At 50.2% G+C, this 23,555-nt stretch overlaps 1 protein-coding gene across 4 annotated transcripts in view; it reads left to right on the forward strand.

Annotated features, from left to right (window-relative positions):
- Positions 1–6,990: 6,990 nt before the first annotated feature.
- The window catches only part of LOC115601470 (galactosylgalactosylxylosylprotein 3-beta-glucuronosyltransferase 1-like), a 29,336-nt gene continuing 12,771 nt past the window's right edge, over positions 6,991–23,555 (forward strand). Inside the window, exon 1 of one of the 4 annotated variants that reach the window (XM_030471495.1) lies at positions 6,991–7,360. The gene's annotated coding sequence lies outside the window, so the exon portion shown is untranslated. The remainder of the gene's footprint in view (positions 7,361–23,555) is intronic. The other 3 variants (XM_030471496.2, XM_030471497.1, XM_030471498.1) reach the window with 3 other exon arrangements.

Raw genomic sequence — 23,555 nt, forward strand, 5'->3', positions numbered from 1 at the left:
TTCTCAGTCTCATGCTCTGCCAGTGAGGAGGGGCATAAGAAGCCGGGAAGAAGCATGGCCAGGACAGCTGACCTGTACTAGCCAAAGGGGTATTCCATACCACAGCACATCATGCCCAGGATATAAACTGGGAGGAGTTGTGATGGGAACCAGTTGCTCCTCAGGAATGGGCTGGGTATTGGTCAGCGGGTGGCGAGCAATTGCATGTGCATCACTTGTGTTTATTGGGGTTTCTTCCTCTCTCTCTCTCCTATTATTATCATCATCATCATCATCATCATCATCATCATCACTATCTGTATCTTTTATTTTATTTCAATTATTAAACTGTTCTTATCTCAACCCATCTCTTCCTGATCCTCCTCCCCATCCCGCCAGGGATGGGGGCAGTGAGTGAGAGGCTGCATGGTGCTTAGTTGCCGGCTGGGGTTAAACCATGACAGTTTCTCACTGGAAGTAGCTCTGAAGATATCACAATAATGACTATTGGCAGGATTTGTGTGGGCGAGGTGCTGAGAGCCAAACAAGCCCAAAGTCTGAATTGCCGTTTGAGTCTCCCACGCAGAGTGGCCTCTTCAGTGCTGAGATGAGGTCAACAGATTGGGGGAGGATGGAGAGGAAGGGAATTCCATATTAGTGCTCCTGAGCTCATCCCGTTTCTTTGCACAGAGAGTATTCCCACCTGTTTCAGGTTGGGTGGGACTGCCTCTTGTTCTTAAAGGAAGTCCATCAGCACGAGTATAACCCATGCATAGGATTGTCCAGGGGCCTGAGGGCTTTCTGAGCCCTCTTACGGCATTGTCACATCACGTTGTCCCAGCACTACTCTGATGTTCTATTTCAAGCTGGAAAGAGAGTTTCATGTTGCAAAAATGTCTTAATTGGCCATGCATTACAATCACTCAAAAGTGGCAGCTTAAAGGTTGGGATGGCTTTAAGAAAAAGCCCAGCACAGTGGCCTTTCCATTTGCTAGCGTAGGACGATATAACAATCACCAAGAGACCTTAGTTCTTCTATGGACCCTTATATTTGCAGCCTGCTATCCTGTTCCAAGTCCTGGTTTTGCCCATGGGCACATACTTCTTCACTGCTGACATGGAAACAGCATGCCTTGGCACTCAGCTCTTCCCTTTTTTGCCATGCTGCTCAGCACAGCTGTAATCACCTTGGCCTGAACAGGGCTCAGGAGATTTCCAGAAAGCAAGCGAGGAATGTTAAATGCGCTGAATCAGTGATGTCTGAGCTATCTCCCAAGCAGAAACCTAAGCAGGACTACACTGGAGTGGTGGGGGCTGTCCATGTGGAGGGAGAGATTGCAGGCTTAGAGGAAACCAAATCATCTGCACACCATGTACTTCTCTGCCTTGACAAATTCTACTCTTTCATCAACAGATTTGGGCCTCCCATGGGGGAAGGCTCTGCCTAGAGCCAGCTACCAGCCTCACACAGTCAGAGGGACCCATGTGCACAAGAAGACTGGATGAATAAACATCTAAGTACACACCAGCAAAGACCAGCACGCGTCTTTCCGTGCATCCATAGCCCACAGCAGGAGGCAGATTCTGTTCTATCTGTGATCGAAAGCTCCTATGAGATCTCTTTTCATGCTTGTGTTGGAGGAGGCATGCAGCTGACTTGGAGAATCCATAGGAATTCATGGCTGCCTCTCACTTGAAGACAAAAATCAGAACTCAGAGCTGTTACCGAGGTCAGAACACTGCCACATCAAGAGAAATTTCCCACCTGACCTCCAAGTGTAGGTCTTTCATACAGGACTTCAGGGATGCAACTCCCCCGGCATGCTCAGATTCACATCCAAGCACTAACCAAGAGACTGGTGGGGACCAAGCACAGAAGAGCCCTGCTCAGCCACTAGATGTTGCACAGATGCAGCACTGGATGTTGCAGAGGGCAGCCCTGCCCTGGCATTTGCCTCCTTCCCTGCCTGGGTGTATGGACTCTGCCCCCATGTGTCCAGTGCCAGGAGGGGAGCCAGCCTTGGGGGCACATACAACTAACAGCGATTGTGTATCTCCAGGACAAGCCCATACTGTGTGAGGCAGGTTCCAGCCTATGCAGGCAGTGCTATTTGACCCTTACATGGACCATTCATTCCCCTCATACAAAAGAATGTCTTGTTTAATTTGATGTCGATGAAAGACGTGGCGCAGAGAGAAGCTCGGAAACAGAAGCCACTTTCTCATAGAGCCGAGGAGCTGGGTGACAACTGCCCTCTGTTCTCCACCCCCAGCCTCCCTCTGCCTCCCAAAGGGAACACACAAAGGACGTGTCATGCTCTGCTTCTGGAAAAAGGAGGATTTGACATCACCGTGGAGCAGTTGTGGAAAGCAGGGCCCTTCGCGTCTTTCTGGACACTGAGTTAATACTGGCTGTTAGGAATGGCAGCGCAGAGGGATCTGCTGTGGTCGGTGTGTGTTGAGTGGCAGCGTCTCTTCAGTGAGGTCATGGGCTGTACAGCAACGCTTTCAAAAGCTACTCCTGATCACTTTGATGCAGTGGCACTGAGGATCTGGCCCATGCTTTCCAATGATAGCTCATTTAAGATGTATTTTCTTATAAAAGCAGCTACTTAAGCTTTATGGAAAAGCCTTATCGAATTTAACAGAGCTGAGACTGACAGAATGGCATAGAAATTATTCTTAAGGCTGACATTTTAATAGAGAGCGACTTTCTTTTTTAAGCCACCCTATAGAAATCAACCACCAGGATATAACTCTCTGCTTGACATTAAAGGATGGCTCATAAATCGATTGGAATCAAATACATATCTTCTGTCTGCAAAACTTCTCCAGAGGGGCAGGATGCTGAAGTGCCATCCCCTGAGTGCACATGGAGCCCCTGTCCAAACAGCTCAATAGCTCAGGGAGACCTTCAGGTGGAGGCTCTGTATCTTCAAGCTCCTCAGCTGCTACTGAGGCTAGGGAAAACTCAATCTGAGTCTATCAGCTGAGCTTGGCTTTCTTTAAACTGCTCCATCACTACGTCTCTCACCTCCCTGCTCCCATCCTATTCTCCCACTGTCACATGGGAATATTCCCTGCTGCTGCAGTGAGACCAAAGCTTGAGACCTTTTCCTTCTGCCTTTAGCTGGTGGGCAGGAGCCATTTAGCTTTGTAGGATCTGGGGAAAGGCAGTTGCTCTCTCTAGCCTTCAATGGAGACACCCCACACCCAGGGTGCCAGATACACTCAGAGGCAGGCAATTGCTTAACCCACATAGAAGGTGTGTGGAGGCTCTGGCAGGCATGCAGCGACCCTCACACACCCCATAAGCTGGTTCCCAGGAGGGGTTGCAAGCTCAGTATTGGTGTTTCATGGCTGGCTAAGGAAGAGGCAGAGAGCCCTGGGAGCCAAAGTCCTCACAGCAGCTTCTTGCTGCACCTTTGGAGTTGTGCGGCTGATAGAGCTGCCTCCTCATTGAAGAATAACAGATGTGTTTACCACACATCAATCTGTCTCTGTCTGGGGCCTTACCCGGCCTCCATCATCATCCTATTCAAGAGCTTGCAAAGTATTTAAAAATAGCATTAACACTAACAATCTCTCTTTCTTTCCTCCCCAGCTTGTAGCAGAAATAGCTTGATTAGTGTTTAGTTCTGGTGCTTCAAGGGGGAGAGAAGTGAAACTGCAGAGCTGGCAGAGCGGCTTTTCAGCTTTCTTCAGGCAGCAAACTGCTGGCTGCTTCGCTGAAGCACAGGTTCTTCAAAGGATGGCAGCTTTGAGATCAAGGGCTGCCTGTTCTGCCGCACATCTTCTGAGGCAGGTTTACAATGAGGAGAGAGGCACTGCCACAGCATTGGACCTTGTGAGAGATGCACCTGACCCCCCTTGCCACTTCCTAACATCACTCCTTCACCTGGTCCGGAAGGAGCGATGTTAGGAGGCTGGGAGGAGAAGGAGGTGGGAAGGGGGTCTGTCCTGGGGGCAGAGGAGTGGCTAGGCAGAAGATAGCTCTCTGAGAATACAACCAGGCTGTATCCTGAGCAAGGGCTTAGCAGGCAAGACAACCAGAGCATCTCATCGCACCCCTCAGATAGAGATTTCAGGGGTGACACTGAGGGAACCACTTGTCTTCTCATCCTCACTCTCAGCAGAAAGGGGGTGCCACATCCTCAGTTCACAGAGAAGGTTTCACTCACTTGAGCATGTGGTGTGCTTTGAGCTTTGTATTTACAGAGGCAGTGTGATGCCACCCTTGCAGTGCTTCACAGGCTGTGTCAGCTGTGGGCATGACTCTTGACTGACCTTTTCAGCAGGTTTCCCTCCCACATCCCCTCTCTGCCCTCCTCCAGGGCTGCTGGAGGCTCTTCCTCACCTTCTGCTTGTGAGATGCACTATGCCAGCTAGGAAAGAGCAACCGCTCCGCTTGCTTCTCCCCTACCTTGAGTGCAATGAAGAGGCAAGTTCTCAGCGCAGCATCACACACCTGCCTACAGCAGAGGACACCATCAAGATCCCTGTAGCCAAATCCCTTAGCAGAAGGGAGAGTGGGAAGCATGAACCACTCACTCCCCACCCCTACAAAGGTGCCTCAGACACTCACAGGGCCATGCATTGCTTGTAGGAGCAGCAGCAGGAGGGGTGAGCCAGGAGGATGGGGAGCAGCTGCATCCACTCAGCCCAGATGGAGCAAGACCTCAGGAGGATCACGGTGCTTATTCCTCTGCAGCACGAGTCACTGGATGCTTTCCACGGTGTTTCCTCTCCTATGACCTACTGCTGCAAGACTCAGGGATGTGCTCTGTGGGTCTGCCTCAGGGCTGACACAGCATCAGGCCCCTTGGGGCAAGGCAGTGAAAAAGGCAAGAAAAGCAAATTGCAGGAATAAATCTGTGTACAGATTGCAACAGTAAACTACCCTCTCCAGCAGCAGCTCTTCTGGGATCCTGAAGCATGTACCCCCTGGGAAGCAGCTTAGCTTTGCGGTGACCTCAGGATGGAGGTTTCATGCAAGGAGCATATTCCTGCAGTGCCGACTCTCAGCTCCTCCAATCCAGCCATGGGATGTATTGACTAAACTGTGGCTCTGTGTGTAGCAGCAAAACAGCCATGTCAAAGGTTGTGGACATAAAAAGGGGGAGCCTGGAGCATGAGTAAGCAAAGCCTGAGCAGTTTGGGCTACCCGAGTTGATAGCAGCCTTGGATCTGATCTCTTCCTCCTGCCTTTGTACTCCAGAGTCAAAGTCCTTCTAAACCAGCCTCTCTTAGAGAGGTCACAGGGTTAGGGTGTTCACCCAAGGATCATCTCCAGCTCACTGACCACACAAGATGTCTGTGGCTGATAATCAGTGAGTTATCTCCTCCATGAGTCCCTTCCTCAGCCACAGAAGGAGGATGAAGTCTGTGTCCTGTCCCAGAGGATGCTGAGAGACTCAATGCCTTGCAGGGGTAGGCAGTCAATTTCTTTGGTGCAGCTTTGCCTCTAATCAAGGCAGTGCAGAGCTGGAGCACCCCAGCTAGCTAATTCTTGGAGCAGGGTAACGCTTCTGCTAGTAGTGCAGGAGTAATTCAGGCTTCTGCTGAGCCATCTGCAAGGAAGCATCTCGCCATTTCCTAACACCCACATGCTGGCTTCCAGCCCTCAGCACACAGGGCTCTTCTGGGCCAACCACACAACTGGGGACTTGATGCCTTCAGCACTGAGGATGGATGGACGGATGATGGATGGATGGATGGAGGGATGGATGGATGGATGGCTTCCTCACAGTGAGGGCAGCCTGGGATGCCAGGGCTGCCACTATTCATGCTGGGAGAGAGGTGCATGAGGACACAGGTCTGTGCAGTCATGAGCATGGCAGCGATGAGAGTGACACTGAATCTGTCCAGCTCAGAGCATCCCTTTGGCAAGGGGAGAAGCAGGTGAGCAGAAGTGCTGGCACACACATTCCTGCTGCTTTGCCCGTGTAGGGTTCACTTCTGTGCTGCACTTTGTAAATGTCATTTGGGCTGTAAAATGTCACTCGATATCTTCTTTCCGAGGTGTTTTCAGCAATGCCTGCTCCAGAAATGTGGCCGAGACCTGCCAGCTAACCTGAGAAGACAGACTTTTCTTGCTCTTCTCCACTTGTCAGCCAAGGACCCCAAAACATTTTGCCCTGCTTAGTGCATCCCACAGCAGGAGCTTCGTTACCTGAAGCCAAACTTAAACAGCAAGTCCCCACCTGACCCTGGGACTGTGCTACCTTCTGCGCCTCGTGGTTTGCTGAAAGCTGTGGCAACCTCTTCAGGAGAAACCATTAGGATGTGGCAGTCACAACCCTCAGGAAAGTAAGTGGGGGGCAGATATATGCTGCCCAGCCCTACACAAGGGGAAGGCTGGAAGGAAATCTCCTGGAGCAGGTCTGAGATGTGACAGCGCTTGCTTCTCCCTCTGCATTCAGCCCCAGGTGAGAGGCTAAGGAACTGCTTCTCACACCCCATTTCCAGCAGCATGGTGGGTTTATGGCTGGCAGAAAGAGCTCATAAGAGAGGCAGGGAAGGGAAAACCAAAGCGGGTCTGTTTTCTGCCCCTACATAACCTGCTCCTAGGCAGAGGCTGCCAGACACTGTTGGGCTGTGTCTGCTCATGTGGCCAAAACCAAGAAATCACCAAGCTGTGAGTTGCACTAACACACACTCTTTGCCTATCTCAGCACTAGAAGGGAAACTGAGGCACACGATGCGAGCCACTAAGCAACAAGTGGGGAGACCAAAGCCTGGAAGCATTATGGCCCCCAGCTTCGAGCTGTGCCCTGTAGGTTGCCTTATCTTATTCAACCCTTAAACCCTGTCCTGATGGCAAGTGGCTTCTCCTTGGAGCATCCTCGGCGGGGAGTGAGATATCACTCTAGCACCCGGTTAGCAGCAAAACGAGCCTCCAGGGACAGACAATAAAAGTCCCACCCCACCGCCTTCAGCGGGGAGAGCACCGGGAAGGGGAAACCTGCCCCTTGGAGGTACAGGGCCCCCCTCCCCGGCTCGGTTCGGGTCTCCTTCTCGCCTCTCCTTCCCCTGCTCGCCGGCTCCGCTCTTGCCCCTTCCCCGTTTAAGGTGGCCCCGCGGGATGCGCTGCGCGCAGGAGCCGGCTGCGGGCGGCCCTCGGCGCTCCCCCACCCCCGGCACGGGGTGGCCTTAAATCGGCTCCGCGCCGCGCGTACCCGCATCGCCGGCGCCGTCTGAAGGCGGTCGCCACCATCCGCGCCGACGGGCCGGTCCCTGTCCCGGGAGTCCCGGTCCCCCGGCGGCAGGGAGGACCCACCTCCGCCCGGCGGCGGGCGATGCTCCCCCGGCAGCCCCCGGCCCGGTGCCGCCCCTCGCCCGGCGCTCCGGCATCTCCGCCGTGACCGGCGCTTCTCGCCAGGTAAGCGGGACCTCCCCCGCGATAAGGCACTGGGGTTTGGAGGGTGTAGAGGGGGAGTGCTGGGGATGCAGGGTGTGACCTTGCGGTCCCCCCGGCGCCTGGCGATAGGAGGGATGCCCAGCCCCGCGACCGGCAGCCCGGTCCCCAAACTTCATCCGTGCTCGGCGCCCAAACCGGGTCCGTGCTTCACGGAGAGCCCCTGTCCTTGCGCATACACATACACGGCCTGGGCACCTTCCAGAAGAGCAACATCCCGCTCCCAGACTGGAATGTTCCAGCTGTGGGGAGATGCCCCAGTCCTGGTGTCTGTCCACCCGTGGCTGCAGCAGCCGCCGGGATCCCCGAGCGGGTTGCCCAAACGCTGTCCCCCCCCGAGAGGTTTTATTGTGCCTTTTCAGTGACAAACACTGGGGAAGCGGTGCTGGGGTTTGTGTGCAGGTATAAACCGGGAACCGACCCCGAGCGAGCATCCCGGTGAGGAGCTCCGGGGAGACGGACTGGGAAAGGGCAAGAGCAGGAGGGCTGGGGAAGGTCTGTGCCCCTTTCATCCCCACCTGGCACACGAGTGTCTGCAGAAGGATGCACTTGCTGGTTTTCTGGAGCTGAGTTTGGGGTGGCTGTTCCTAGGTGAGTTGGAAAGTACTTTCTGTTCACCCTCCTACCCCTGCTGTTTGCCCATCCAGCCTGGGGCTAGGGAAGAGAAGGGCTAGGCTTAGCAACCAGTGCATGAGAGGGAGAAACCCTGCAGGTGCTGCAAATGTGGAGAGAAGCAGCTGGTTCTTCTGTAACCCCTCAGGGAAACCTGCCAAGGGGCAATTTCTGTGCGTGCTCGGCAGCAGGGGTGTTTGGATCTGGAGGGCAGCACCAAGCACCATTGTAGCAGAGCAATAATGACAAGCAATAAAATACCCATCCAGCAACTTGAAGACCGCACAGCTCAGAGAGTGAGTGGGGGATTGTGAGTGCAGGTGATGCAGGTGCTTTCAGCTCCTTTCCTGGACCCCAGAGGCTTCTTTGTGCAAAGCACGTATGCAGAGAGTAGAGCAGGGTACAGCAGCTTTGCACACCAGACTGGTCACCCACCTCTGTCTGGTGCAAAATGGGGACTGAAAATGGATGGTGAGGTTCATGCCTTGCATCTCTGGACTGCCAAACAGCCTCAGACAGGGCTAGGAACAGGGGCCATATAGCGGGTTGGGAGATGGGTGCATGCAGACAGCAGGACAGGATCCTCGCATTGCAGAGGCCATCGTTACTCCAAAATGAGATACCTTGGTAGGAGGTTATGGGGAAATCAGCCTCAGGTAGTAGAGAGAGTTACAGGGCAGGAGGGAGCCACTGGCAGAGCTGTGTGTGACAGCCTGTGTCACATCTGCTTGCAGCAGTGCGTGCTGCCAATACCCTTCTCTCCATGCCTTGAAGCAGGATGTGAGGACCGGGATGGTTTTCGGTCGGTGCCTGCTCCATGGTTTCCTGGAAGCTCTCTGTTAGGAGGCACGCTTGGGACATAGGCTGTATGTGAGCACCAGCGGCCAAGCACACGCTGTGCTGGCTCAGCATGAGGCCAGGAGCCCTGTGGCTGTGATTCCTTCTTCCCTCCCTTCCTCCATCCTGGGAGCAACCAGGATCGCTTTCAGGGCACTTCAGTCTGCACTGAATTAAGGCTCTGCAGGGCAGTTAATGTACAGAGGTAGATGCGCTGAGCAGCTAACACATAGTATTGGGTATTTCAGGAATCGATTGAGACCAAATTAAAGCTCTTGGCTTCTTTGACATCTTCAGTGTAGTAATAATAATAATAACAATAACCACCACAATAATTGATAAATCATTTAGGCAACATTGCAATCCCAGAGCAATTCAACCAGCTGACACAGAGCCCAGCTGAGATGCAGCCACCTTTACAGAGAAGGGCCTCAGCCTGATCTGCAAGACACTTGGCAGCTGTGGGATAGGAAGTAAAGCAGTCGGGATGGGGACTCTTGCTCCCATGGCAAGGATTTTTAATGAGTGAGGCTCCCACACCTTTGGGCTTTGTTATGGTGTCATTTGGGAAGACTGTTGCCTAGGGAGCTGTACAGAGCTATACAGCAGCTAAAATGTAAGCAAGAAAGAATGTACTTCCACAGTGTAAACCCCTTAAATTCATGTTCTTTCCATGGTTTGGGAACGTCTTTGTGCCTAGGGCTTGTGGCCTCTCATGGCATCTTCCCTGCAGAGCGTCCGAAGTCATACTGGACAGCTCAAGGCTGCATCTCCTGTGTACCCAGCATCCTTTCTTCTTGCCTGTGAAGCACTGGTAGAGGTGTTTTCTGGCAGGGAACTTCCCTCTGCTTCAGCAGCAGGCCAGGAGATGTCCTTAGTGCCGGAGACCAAAGTCGTTCCTGGCAGGCAGGAGCCTGGAGTGGATTCAGCCATACCCCTGCATGGCTTTCCTCCCCTCTTCATAGTAACCACCTGCCAGTGGCGCTGCCCTGCACACACCCCCTGTTTCTCAGTGCCTTCATAGCTCTAGCCGCTGGCACCCCTCTCCCTTGGGGTGCATGCAGGAACAGTGACCTTCAGCCTCCCACTGATGCCTCAGGAGTTGCTGTTCCAGCTATGAGGGGCCACCCCACAACCCCGTCTACCTCCCAGAGCTTCTTCCAAGGCCTCTTCTTCCTCCTCTTCAGCACTCTCAGTTGCCTTTCCTATTCCTGATATTTGGGAACAAAAAAGAGACCTCTTGACGTATGCTGCAAGCCTTAGTGTGTATGCCTGCAAGGGATGGGATATTTGATAGGCTCCAAAGATGCCCTTTACTGAGCATGCAAAAAAAGCTCTGCAATTATTCTGCAGGATGTACACAGGAAAGATGATATCCGTCCCCTTCCTCCTTGTACTTAATTGTTCCTAATAAAAGAAGAAACCTAAACAAGGTGGTAATACTCCAGACTGGAAGCCGGGTCCCACACACCTGCAGGGCTCTGGAGAAGTCTAGCATTGCTCTGCCCTTCTTGCTTCTGGCCTTTCTGTCTAATAATAAGCATTATGTGCTGCTTCCCATCCCAAGATCTCAAAGTACTCTGCATATGTGATTAAGAGCGCTCCCTGCCCACATACAGAGCTGTTTGTCAGGATGACTACCCCCACTTTACAAGGGAGACACTGCAGCTCATCGCGTCAGAGCTGAGACAGCCCCACATCGTCTGTCTCCCAGGCAAGGCCCCTGCGTCTCTGAGAAGCACTTGCTGGGATGCAGCTCAGCCTAACAGGACTGTGATTTAAATCATACCAATACCATAAAAGACTAATATATGCATCATGAGAATCAGACCTGTGGCTATTGGCAGCCTCCTCTTGGGCACAGACATGACTGTGTTCAAGGCCAGGTTGGACAGAGCCTTGGGTGACATGGTCTAGTGTGAGGCATCCCTGCCCATGGCAGGGGGTTGGAACTAGATGATCTTAAGGTCTTTTCCAACCCAACCATTCTGTGATTCTATGATTGCCTAAAGCCTGCTCTTCAGAAGGAACACTGCTTAGATGCCACCAACCCCTGCATGTAGAGGTATGTCTCCAAACTACACCCCGACTCACAAAAACTTGATCCTTTACCCTTTAATGCTGTTTTAAGCTGCGCAGGCTCATAATTAAGAGCTTGAAGTCTTCGCTCTCATGTGGCATTAGTACTCCCAAAGGTCTTTCCTTAAGAGCTCGAATTTATCTACTTTGCCGACGTTCCCAAGTGTTCAATCAGCTTCCGCCGCCACGCAGTGCGGGGAGCTGTCTGAGCTCCTTCTCCCCAAGATAAAAACATTGCACTCTGCAAATTCCTCACATTTGTCAAATGTGAGCTAAGTTTCCTCAGGAGACACGGCTTCCCAGAGCTCTGACACAGAGCTGGGATCCACAGCTCTGGCACAAGGGACTCTTCAGGTTGTGTTTGCTGTTCATCCCTCCCCTGTGCAGGTAATCCCACTAGTGCCTGATAGACATAGAGAGATTAGTTAAGAAGGGGTTAGTTAGCTCAGGGAGACAGAGGAGGGACATCGGGGTGACAAACAAAGCCATCGGCGACGGAGAAGGAGGGGAATGAATGCTTCTCTTCATGGCTTTTCTTAGTAGAGGAGCTGGATTGCGTTCAGGAAAATGTGAAAGGTAGCAATTTGATGGTAAAATTCAGTCATTTCCCATGCTGTGCATAGTGACACATGGAACTTGCTGCTACAAGGTGCTGCTGGTGCTGAGTGTGGGATTTGGGAAAAGAGGAGACATTTTGATGGATAGTAGATCATTCATCACTGTACAGGACAGTCCATTTGAAATAGATCTAAATCATCGAGCTTCAACCTTTCACAATTGTCTAGCATAGGATTCCTTGTACCTTCCGAAACCCACAACGTCAATCAATGTAAGAGACAAAGGACAAAAGGAGACAGACATGTTCGAGTAAAGATCACTGGGGTGTAGTTTCATTTCCATGCAGAAGCAAAGAATAAGTGTTTTCCTGCCTGTGTGCTGACACTTAGCTCTCACAGGTTTGGGTTTTGTCAGCTGGAGCAGGTTCAGGTTAAGTTCTGATGAGATTTGAGCTGGCCCAGTGGTGCTTACACTGCTGCTTCCCCTGCCTGCGCTGTTGATTTTAATAGACTGCCAGCATCCTGGCAACTTTGTGTGGTGCTGCTTGATGAATAATACTGCATTACGAAAGAAAATGGTATTGTCCTGTTCTTTGGCTGTTACCCCTTGGCAATGACAGCAAGGGTATTTATTCCCAACACAGCCAGCCCCGAGCTAAGCAAAGTGCTGGGATTACTTGGAGCTGAACAGGGTAAGCAGTCAGGCAATCTCAGCTCTGGATAAAAGATTTGAGAGCAGCAATGTTGTCTTGTTCTCTAAGTTCACGGTGGGTTTGTGTGTGGGAGTACAGGGCACATGGGAGCTGCATTCTGCTAGCAAAGCAGGATTGCTCCTTGGCAGCCCTTGTGTGGGAGAGCTTGGAGGAAAAGCCAAGGACCAGGCAGGCAGCAGTGGCTTGCGGACCCTGCATCCCCTGAGCTGCTGCAGGGCAGCCTGGCTCCAAAAGATGCTGCCCAAGGGCCGGGGTAAAGATGTGGTTTTATCAAGTCAGTCTGTGTCTGACAGAGATCTCCCGGTATCCCTTGCTAGAAACAGGACAGTTGATCCTTGCCTGGCAGGAGCAGAAGTTGCTGGCTCCTCTCCCCCTTCATGCCCCAGTTGTTAAAGCAGGATAGTTAATATTCATCTCATCCTGAGCCTTCCTCATTCTGAAAGCATGCTGAAAAGCAGCTGTAAAGGGATATTTCTCCCCTGACTGGCAGGCTTCATTTATTACTATGGTTATGTCCGTAGCTACGGGTCAGGCAACAACAGTGAAAGCTGTGACCACAGCAATTTTGTCCCACTGCCATTCATTGCCAAGTGCCACCTCGGAGAGCAGTGCTAGGGTGCTAGCTGAGCCTTGGTGGCAGGAAGGGACCTTGTCCCATCTGCAGTGCTGGGAGACCCTCCTCACTGGAGTTGGTCCAGCCTAGTGCATTTGTTGTGTCCTCCCTCCACTTTCCCTCACCATGGTGGTCTTAGCTTTCTCCCTCCTGATACCTCATTCCCTGCATCCTTCACTGCTGCGGCCCTTCCCCCAAGCCCAGATCCACACAAAGGTGAAAAGGAAGGAGGTGCGGATGACTTCCCTGTATCTGCCAGCTTCTCCCTCCACCTCTGATGTGAAAGAGGCCCTTCATGTGCTCCTCTTGAGCAAACACAGATGCTTTTGTTATACGGGCTGGTGGGATGGGATGGAATTAATAAATCGGAGCGCCAGTGCTGTGCTGCCACATTCCTGCAATTTTAAGGCAAGATCACACACCAGAAAAAAAAAAAAAAGGCAGGAGCAAAATAGGCAATCTCTTCAGAGAGAGCTCGGATGCTTTGGCCGTGCCTCCTGCTTGCTGTCTCACTTGGTCTCCTGCTCACTCACCCTTGTTCATTCCTTCTCCTCCTCCTCTCTCCCACTCTCACATCCCCATTAACCTCATCTCTTCTTCTGTTCCCTCTCCTTCCCTCAGGAACCACTTCCAGTCACACCTTAGTATCTCACCTACACCCATTTTTCTTCCCTCACCTTCCTTCCATCCATGCTTCCCTTACCACCACCCCACGCTAAGGCTTGTGCATTCAGGTATGAAGTTCAATGTCCTGCACGCGAGTCCCAAAGCCAGGAACACCTTGGCTCATATACTGTGGACTGAAGTATCTCCTTTTATACCTGCTTCCTTCACCCCACTTCAGTTTCTCCTCATATAGAGATTGGTGCTGCCTGTGAGATTCAATGAATAACTCTGGGAATAAACCGCACAAAGTATTACCGTTCTCCTATCTGACATGGTATTTAACAGTGCTCCTGCGAGCAAAATTAGCTCCTGCCCCAGAACTGGTGGATTCTCTTCCTCCTTGAAGGGTAACCAGAAACGCTTTGCCTAAAATGAATTTTTTTTTTTGAGCCAATATAACAAGTTTTAACATCTCTTTTTGGCTTCCACTGGGCAGTAAGGGGCTAGGGGAACACGGCTTTTCTCCCCTGTAATTAGCTAAGCGTATGTCAGGCTTCAGTAAGGCAAGATGCAAAGCGTGTGGTTAGCATAAGCTACTGTCAAGGGGCTGAGGCAATTTTTATTCACTGCAAGGGTTGTTTTTTCTCTAATGAGCTTTAGGCACTTGAAAGTCATTTCCCAGAGCGCTTCTACATTGTTGTGCTTATCTTACCTGTGGGGGAACTGAGGCACTGAAGCAGGTGAAATGATTTGCCCAGATCCACACACTTATGTGTAGCTGAAGCCAAAAAAAGAACCAAGAGATCTTGTTTCACACTTGAGTGCTTTATCCTCTGGCCTCAGAGGAGGCCAGCAAAGACCTTTATCTTGTTTAGATGAGTGGATAGTCATTCCAAGAGGATGCTGGGGCAAGGGTATCTTTCTGTACTAACACATGTCTTAATAAGTCCTGTTGCTAAGCGGCTTCAGTGATAGATCATGCAACTTCTTCACTAAGCATTGAAATAATTTTTTAATCATTAAAGCTAATATAGAATCCTCAGAACCATCCACATCTCACAGCGGGGGCTCAAATTAGCAAGCAAACAGAAACCAAATCCTGCTTATCCCTGTGCACCTCGACAGAGCCCACAGGCAGCATCTGCTGAAGCCAGACATGAGACCAGCTGAGATGTATCGCTGGGCAGTCAGAGGCAAGCTGTTAAAACCTACTGCTCTGAGGTCCACAGCAAGTTGCTTTCCTCCCTCAGACATGCCTGCCAGCTTCTCAGCACTGTGGAGCAATAGGAAAGGAGGTAGAGGCATGGACCACTGACTCCAGGTAGCTGAGGTGTACCCTGGCAGGTCTTTAGAAAGGATCCAGCCCTCTGCTCTGCCTTCACTCACACGTCTCCCCTCCACCGTGGGATACCACCACCTCTTGCTCTGTAGCAGCCCATAGGCTTCTCCACAGCTCCTCCAGTAATCCCAGTGTGTTTCGTGTTCTGGTTAGCAATTCTTGTGGTGTTTCCTGTTTTCCTCCAAGCTAGAATCATAGAATGGTTAGGGTTAGAAAGGACCTTAAGATCATCTAGTTCCAACCCTCCTGCATGCTCAGCAGCATGATATAAAATGATAAGAGAAGCTTTTCTTACAGCAAAAGTGATGTTTCTAACTTCCACGTTAGAACAGGGCTCTTGGAGCATTAAGAAAAACACAATTTTATTGTGTAACTTATCGCTTGTCTCTTATTATTCGATATGCATCAGCAGCTCCATTACAAGGGAATGCACAGGACACTGCTGAGCACTTTGCTAAGATCCAGTCATCACTGTTGACCTCGATGCTAAGAAGACTTCTGTGACTGAATACAGTTTATCCCAAAGGATTCTTTGGGAAAGGATAATTAAAAATTGCTCTTGCCACCTCCAAGAGCCTTCATGCATGGCACTCCCTTTTCATATCACCCTCTTGAGGGTAAATCTAGTACTGTTAATATCATGAACACTTGTGCCACTGGTCACTGGTGCAAAGCAGTCAAATAGTCACTAGGCATGATTTCTGCTCTTTTGTACCATATTTTCCTGATACTAGGTATTCTTCTCCTAAGCCCAACATGGGTCCTGGCCTAAGCATCAGGACAAACACAAATGGCCTAGAAATCAGTTACATTAGAAGAACCAGGAAGCCAGTTTCTTCCTTCTTCGTCCCTGGGAGGTTTTGGGATGTTTCCCCTGCCTAGGAACTGTTGCTGGCCTTTTGGGGGTATTTTTTGCAGAGCTGGTAAGGGATGCTAGTAGTTTGCATGTGGAAAGCTGTGGCTGCCCCATCCCTGGCAGTGTTCAAGGCCAGGTTGGACACAGGGGCTTGGAGCAACCTGCTCTAGTGGAAGGTGTCCCTGCCCGTGGCAGGGGGTTGGAACTGGATGAGCTTTAAGGTCCCTTCCAGCCCAAACCATTCTGTGGTGATAACGATGATACAGGGTGCGTGCACACTTGCAGAGGTTTGGAGAGGAAGTGTGGGAGCAACCTTAGTAGCATCATCCTAAGGTCAGCCCAGCATTCATCTGCTGGAGAGGGTTAATAAGCCTAAGACTTTACTGCAGAAAGAGAGAAAGGGCTGTTCACCAGCCACATAATGTACAGGATCTGGTTAAGGACAAAGACTCTGTAAAGCAACCAGAAGTGTGCTCTGGGGGCAGCAAGGACAAAACATCCCCCTGTTTTAAAGCATTCCTGAGTTTCTAGAGATCCAGTTTCTAGTTCTGCAGCTGCCACTTTTACCAGCATTGTGGGGACACTATGCACTGACCATGATGTTCCGAAAGCTTTTTGATAACCAGAGGGTGGTTTCTTGCCCTCAACACAAGGAGAGAGCCAGATTCACCCCCACCATCAGGAGAGCTTCGGATCCATCTCTAAGATTTGCAGCAGCAGCAGCCCATTTCTTGTTTCAACGTGAGACTGCTCTTTGCCTGCCCTCATGTACCGGGCCAACTTGATCTGCCTTTGGAGTGACTCAAAGGGTTCTCAAAGTGCAAAGAAGGATTCAAAATAAGCCTAGCTCATCTTTCCCCTCCAACCAGAAGTATCTGTTCCTCAGTTACTCTATCTAAGGCCAACTGGCAGCCCATGTGTGTGGAAGGATAGGAAGGACAGTGCTCCCCAGGATGCAGAGATGTAAGAGCTGGGGAGAGGCATCTCCCAGTGTTCTCCTGCTGGTATTTGTGCAAAGAGCACACTCCAAGCTCAAGGGACAGACAAAGCAACTCACCAGCTTGGAGGGTAGCATCAACCCCTTATTGTATCCAGGCCTTGAGCAGCCTGAAGCACAACGTAAGTACAATACAGCATAAGCTGACCTTCCTCCCAAGGGAAGGCTTATAGAGACCACGTGCAGAGACCACTTTCAGCCCAGGTAGTTTTTGTGTGCAACTGAGGAGCAGAGCAGAGAGCAATCCCTATACAAGCAAGCCATATCCACTCTAAGATAGAGCAGAGTTCGTTTCTCATAGTGTGAGCTTGTTTGCCCTCAATTCCCTCACAGCCTACCTTGCCTTCCCAACACATAAGCCTCTTCCATTTTAACAGTGCAAGGCATGGAAAAACTGAAACCAAAACCTACACCTTTTCCTTAAGGTGGGACTGGATTGTTGCCAGAAAAGGGTGTTTGGCTTTTGCCAGTTCCATCTGTTTACCCAAATGCATCCACTGTGTACTTTTTCTACAAAGAAAAGCTTATTTCCATCATGATGCAGGTTATGCTCTGGCAGCTGCTGTCAGTGCCTCAGTTCGGTATTTCAACCGTGGCACTGACTGCTCCCCTGGTATTCCCAGAAGGTGGGAATTGCATTTGGGTCTCTTGATCTCAGATGCCCTGGCATCTAATTTGGATGTGGCCTGCCTGTGGTCTGGAATCAACAGCTTCCCTGTGAAGATACGGAAGGACAGCAGGACATTGGCCATCTCCTTCCTGCCCCTTCTTTCCTTTGCTCCCCTCCTCCCTTTTCATTTCAGATGCAGAGGGCAAGAGAATAAACACTGTCATCTTCTGCCTCTCTCATTTTAATTCTGGTGTTTCTTTTAATGGAGCCCAAGCTATACAGGGCAGCTGTGGCATTGAAGGTACAGATCAAGCAGAGGCCTCTGATGTATATCTATTGCAAAAGACAGTTCTCTAGGTGCCACTTTATTTCTCCATTCCATGTGTGCTTTTAAAAGTGCCTGCTTGACAGTTGGATGCCACGCTGCAAGTGGCAAATTTAATGAGTGCTGATGATTTATTTGGAGGAAGAACTCAGAATTAGCATTTTGGATCACCTCAGTGAGCGTATTTCACACAGCTCAGAGAGCTGCAACAGCACAAATGTCCATCAAGGAGACCAAAGTGGTGTTTCTCCTACTTCTCACTCAACCAACGCCTGCATGATGTCGTGGCAACTCATCAGTGCTGGCCGCTGTGCTAATCTATGGAGCAGCCACCCATGAAAACATCCTGCCCAAGTTTGCTGTTTGCATGATGCTTTTATTGATCACCTAATTCAACATTCCCAAAACTCCAGGGGATTGTTGCCCATATACATCCTCTGCCCACAGCTGTTTCTGTGCAATAAGGGGTCTGGACTCTGATTCTTCAGGGTGCCAACACACGTGTCACCATTAAAATGCCACTATTTCCACAGGTTTTGGGAAGATGAGAGACATCTCGAGCTGTGCCTTTGTTTTAAATGGTGTAATTGCTGTTCCATTCATTTGCAGTGTGATTTTTAGCCACAGCAGCTTCTCCTTTGGTTTCTTTTGCCCTCCCTAGGACTAATCAGGGAGTCCAGCAGGGAAGAGCATTTCCACATTGCCTTTGAAAACAGGAGGAAAACAAGCTGTCTGAATCAATCAACAGTGTGCATTAGTGATAGGATGTTCCTCTGGAGGTCTGCATTTGATGTCGTATTGACACAGAGCTAAGATCAAAGCCCATCTTTGCATCCTGGCTACTACCAGAGAAACAGCGTTGGCCTTTGGGCCCCGTATCTTTACAAGGAGCTTGTGATAAATGTGATTTCCACCCCCCTACCCCAAACTAGCGCCTGTGAAATGTAATTATCCATCAAATAATGCCTTTTTCTCTGAAAAAGTAATTCCTCTCCTTCTTTGAAAATCCCTCTCCCTCATAGTATTTTGAAGCAAATACTATGGGTTTTTCCTTTCTGCTTTTGTAAGAAAGCTGCAAAACGACAGCTCCCACTCCTGCTGAACAGGCATCAGCTGTTAACTCAGTAGGGAAAGCTCTGGATGAAATGTATGGATACTTTGGAACAATCCAGTGTTGGTTTTGTTTCCTTAGAATAATTTTGCCTCCTTGGAAAAAAAAGGAAAGCTTTATTTTTATTTTTATTTTTTTTGCTAGTGCAGATATTGGGCTGATTCACACTGATACATTTGGAATGATTCTTCTGTAACAGTCATCAGCATCTAAAAAGGACCTTGGTTGTGCCAGAGCTCGGCAGCAGGGGAGAGAAGCCAACGTTTGAATAAGCTTCTGACATACCTCTCAAGAGAGAATAACTCCAAGCAGTGAGGTCTCTCAGGAGAGAGCTGGCTTTCTCAAGAGACATCTGGTACCTCCTGTTTCTGCTTGGGCCCGAACTGCCAATCTTTCTCCCGGTATTTCTGGCACCCCTGGATTGCAGCACTGCAGCACAGGGAAAGCGGGATGGTGCAGAGGGCTGCGTCCCTCTGACTCACAGCCCACCCTTGCCAAAGCCCAGGGGGACAGGAAGGTGATGACAGGTCGCATGGGTTGATCGCGAAGGACGTTTTGGGTCTGGGCTGATTAAAAATAGCCTGGTTTAGACCTCCTTTTGCAGGCTCTGGAAGGCTCCCTGCCTAGCCGGGCTTTGCAGCCAAGTTCAAGGTCTAGTCTATATCCAAACTGGGTTATCTCCATTCCTGCTGATAGCCCAGATAGTGCCTGGATACCCTTGATCTACCTGGGGATGGCAGGCTGAGCCACGTGCTGTCTCAGAAGCATTGGCTCCCTCCGGACCCAGCCAGCAGATTTAATGAGCTTCATCAACCTTTCTTTTTAGGGTTTTTTTTGATGGGGGTTTTTTTTGCCCTTTTTTTAACTTGGGAACAAAGCCCTGTATAAAGCATCACCCTCCCCCAAGCTGTGCTGCTCAGACACAAGTCTGGGATAAGGATGCTGTTGGGAAAGGTGCTGTTCCGAGCTGTTTATGGACCAAGCTTGGAGGAAGATGCTTGACTTGTGTTTGCGCAGGCGATGGAGGGATGGGGAGTGCACGGTGCCGTTCCCCAAGGATATGCCTGGTTTCTGGGCTGAAGTAACTGCACTCCCATATGGCAAAGGGATCAGAGCTGGCAGGGAGAGGATGAAGCCTTTCTTTCCATCTGAGGAAGAAGCGCGGGGGCTTGGGAAGGGCGGCTGTTCCACTGGGAATGACTCACTTCCCCGGGAAGTCATCCCCACAGGAGCCCATGCACTGAACGACAGAGCGTAGATGGGGCTGAGCCTTGAAACCCCACAGCTGCTGGTAGCTCTGCTCTTCCTGCCCTGGGGAAGGACCTGGCCGTCCTTCCCCGTATTGTGTGATTATTTGTAGTTCTCTGCTGTTTGCCTCTCCAGGGGGCTCGGTGAATTTTTGCCTTGCCCTGTGTCCCCACCAGCCATAGGGAAGTGCTCGCCTCACTCAGACAGCAAGCACTGCTTGCCCAGAGCCATTCAGGAGGTCTGAGGCAGAGGGATGACTAAAACCCCCAGCAGAAGAGCACCTTTCCACCAGGACCACAGTGGCCTGCATTGCTTGTGCTACTGAGAGGTCAAGATTCCCAGTTGTGGCTTCAGGAAAGAGCTTTTCCTTTCCCTAATTCCATCACTAAGATTTCCCTTCTTAGAAAAAAATACTCTTCCCTCTTTTCTTTTTTTTAACTTTGTTTTTCAGCCACCCGTTTCCAGCAGACTTTAGGGGAGAAATTGCTACTTGCTAAGCAGAAATCTCCCTTTTCCCCTTCTGTTTCTCACCCCCATAAGCTGGACATGAACTCCTTTCTCTCCTACTTGGATGCCATTCCTGCAGACCTGTCCCACTGCTGAGAATTGTCCTGTTGTGGCTGTGTTTGCACAGTAATTACTCCTGCTTATCCCAGAGCAATAACCCATTCCACCCACTTCTCTGGTTCCTTGAATCCATCCTCCCACTTCATTGTGCACATCTCAAACAGGCAGGAGGCTGCCCGGGGAGGGGAAGCGCTGCAGCATCTTTGCTGTGTTTCAATTTTCACCAGTGTTGAAGTATCATCTGAAGGCTCTGATGGGCCCAAGGGAATGAGGGGAGAGGGGACAGCAGCTTCCTGTGGGTTTCAGCAATGCAGAGCCAGAGCCGTTGCTGATCACCACAAATACCAGCACTGCCATGAATTATGCATTCCTCGTTTAAAGAGAGGTCGCTCTCATCAATAATTGAAAGCTCCCTGCTCTGCCTTCAGCATCACATCTCCCACACCGGGAGTTAGGGGAACTCATGAAATCTGCATGGACATGAAATCAGCCCCAAGGTGTCCAGGGGCTGCTGAAAAGAGGCAGCAAAACGCAGGCAGAACAAACCACAAACGCTGCTGACTGTTTCGGTGCGTGAAATTAAGAGTCATCCGCGCCTTCCAACTGCTCTGCTCCAGCTCTGCCCCTCACATCCCTCTCTCCTCCCCTCTCCATGCCTCTTTCCTCACAGGGTATGCACAGAATAGGCTTACAAACCAAGATCAGGGGGTGTTCCTTGAATCTTTTGGTTCCATTCACTGAGACTAGTTTTCTTTGGGTGCTTGCCTAGAAAATCTCGACACTGGATAGTGGGATGTTCCCAGGGGATAGTTTGAACTGTGAAGTTTGGTCCTTTGGGAAGATAATGATCTTTAGAGTCTGTGTCTCAGACTATAGACATTGAGGGCTGGGGTTGGTCCAGCATTCAGGGTCTCCTAAGCCTGGCCCGGACAGGCTGGTGCCCTGAACCAGAGGCTGCAACATAGGAAAATCACAGGCACCTGAACTCACATGTCAGCCTTGTAATCCCCACTCAGCTGTGCCTCTCCCTAACCTTCATCTTTCTCTATCATTCACCCCACATGTCCTTTCAAACTGCTTTGCAACTCGGAGAAAGTCACACATGTGACATCTTAAAGCTGTATCTGAACGGTGAGGCTGCCTGCCTTGTCCTCCAGCTTATCCCTCTCCCAATATCCAAGCTGCCCTGCCTGTAACAAACTGTTCCCTGTTGGTAATTAGTCAACAGCAGATGAAGGGATCTGTCACATGTGATGCTCTGAGCCTCAGCCAGATCTTGCTTTCTTCAGTATCAGTCTAGGGCATTCAGACTAGGTTCTTCCCCGCTATGTGCTTCTCTCATTCTCTTCTCCCAAATCCTTTCAGATTAATGCTCCCTGCATCAGCACAGGAGCTTAAATGGAGACTGGATGGTGTTATGTCCCAGGAATTGAGAAGTGTGACAAAGCAGCGTGAAGCAAGAGTAGTAAGAGAAACATTCTGTCCCTATCATACTCAGCTGTGTGCTCTGTGTGTGTGTGTTTGTTTATTTTTTAATGGAGAAGAGAAGATTGATGGATGAAATTAAGAAGAGGGATGTGTAATTGGAAAATAGCTCAAGAAGGCTACAGGCAGCATATTGAAGACATCCATCAAACATCCAGCTAATGTTATTAAGGGTGTGTAACACAAACACGGGCTGCAGAAGACACTAGGAAACAAAGGGAAGAGGAAGGGGAATGGGCAGGACAGAGGGAATAGCAAGGGAGGAGAAAAGCCAGCAAGAGAGTACAATCAATAATATTTGTATTGCAATCACATCCAACGGCTCCTGTCCGGATCAGGACTGTACAAGCACATTAAGAGACAGTCCCTGCCCTCTACAGCTTAAAGCCAGGAATTACGGGATGGTCGCTGTGGATAGGTTTAGATAACCACGACGTTTTCTCCTGATCTTGAATCTCATTTAATAGGATCTCCTCTGAACGGGTTTAAAAGCAGAAGGCAGGTAGCTGGTTGTGCCAAGAATACACACGGTAATGCCTGCCAGCAGGCATGCAATTAATCTGAGCCACTTAGGGGACTTTGGTTTTAATTATCAAAAGTAGGTAAAGATATGTGCAGTAAACCTCTGCAAGCCCCACTGGAGCCATCAGCAGGCTACCCAGAGGCATTGACATGTGCGTGGGGTTTCAGAAGGATGGGATGATGCTTTAATGGACCACTTTGTGGGAAATACTCCATGCGGGGTGGACATTAAGAAAATGCAAAAGGTCTTTGTGTGGGGAAGGAGAGAAGACAAAGGATAAAATTATTTGTAAGCCAGAGGATTCCTCTAGTCCTGGAAATAGGGAAGAATGGAGGCTCTTAAGTACTGAGAAAAGGCAGGTGAAAGATGTAAGGGAACAGAGAAGAGCACAAGCGTGATGAATGCAGAGGGCAGAAGTGGGGGAGATAAGGTGATGCCTTAAAGAGAAAATGAAGCATCCCAAGACAGACTTTCTGAAAGCAGTGTTCAGGTCAGCTCCTCTGTGAGGTTCACAAGTGGCCTGGTGCTTTATGCGGGGTTTAACTGCTTTAGCATCGCACGCTTCAGGAAAGCAATGGAGAGGAGCACCAGAGGAGTTGCACACACAAACAGCATCTCCACTTGTTTGCAGTGTTCAGGAAGCATGAACAGGGCTGGCTGTGAGGAGGAGGAGAAAGAACTAGAAAGGGAATTGGTTAAAGCTCTTCTACCTCTGATCCACTCTCCTCTGTGCTCTCCTGGTAACAGAGCTGCCACCTCTCTGCCACCTCCTCCTCTCCTTCCTTCCACAACCAACCTGTGCAGGCCTGCTGCATAGAAACTGTGCCTGTGTAATTAAGGCCTTTTATTAAAGGGAATTACTCTAATGCAGGGATATTTGTAATTGCAAGCATCCTAGAGGAAGTAAGGAGCTGTGATGACTCTGAGCCAGAGCCTAGGTGGACCTAAGCTTCTGCTGCTGTTACAAGGCAGTGCAGAGCTCTCCTTGGATTTTTTTTGATGGCTCTGTCTGTTCTCATGAGCCCAAGCGATGGCAACCTTTGCTCTGTGCTGGTAAAGGAACGGATCTCCTGGAGGGAAA

Source organism: Strigops habroptila, chromosome 2 (assembly GCF_004027225.2).
Source record: "Strigops habroptila isolate Jane chromosome 2, bStrHab1.2.pri, whole genome shotgun sequence".
Taxonomy (NCBI): Eukaryota; Metazoa; Chordata; class Aves; order Psittaciformes; family Psittacidae; genus Strigops; species Strigops habroptila.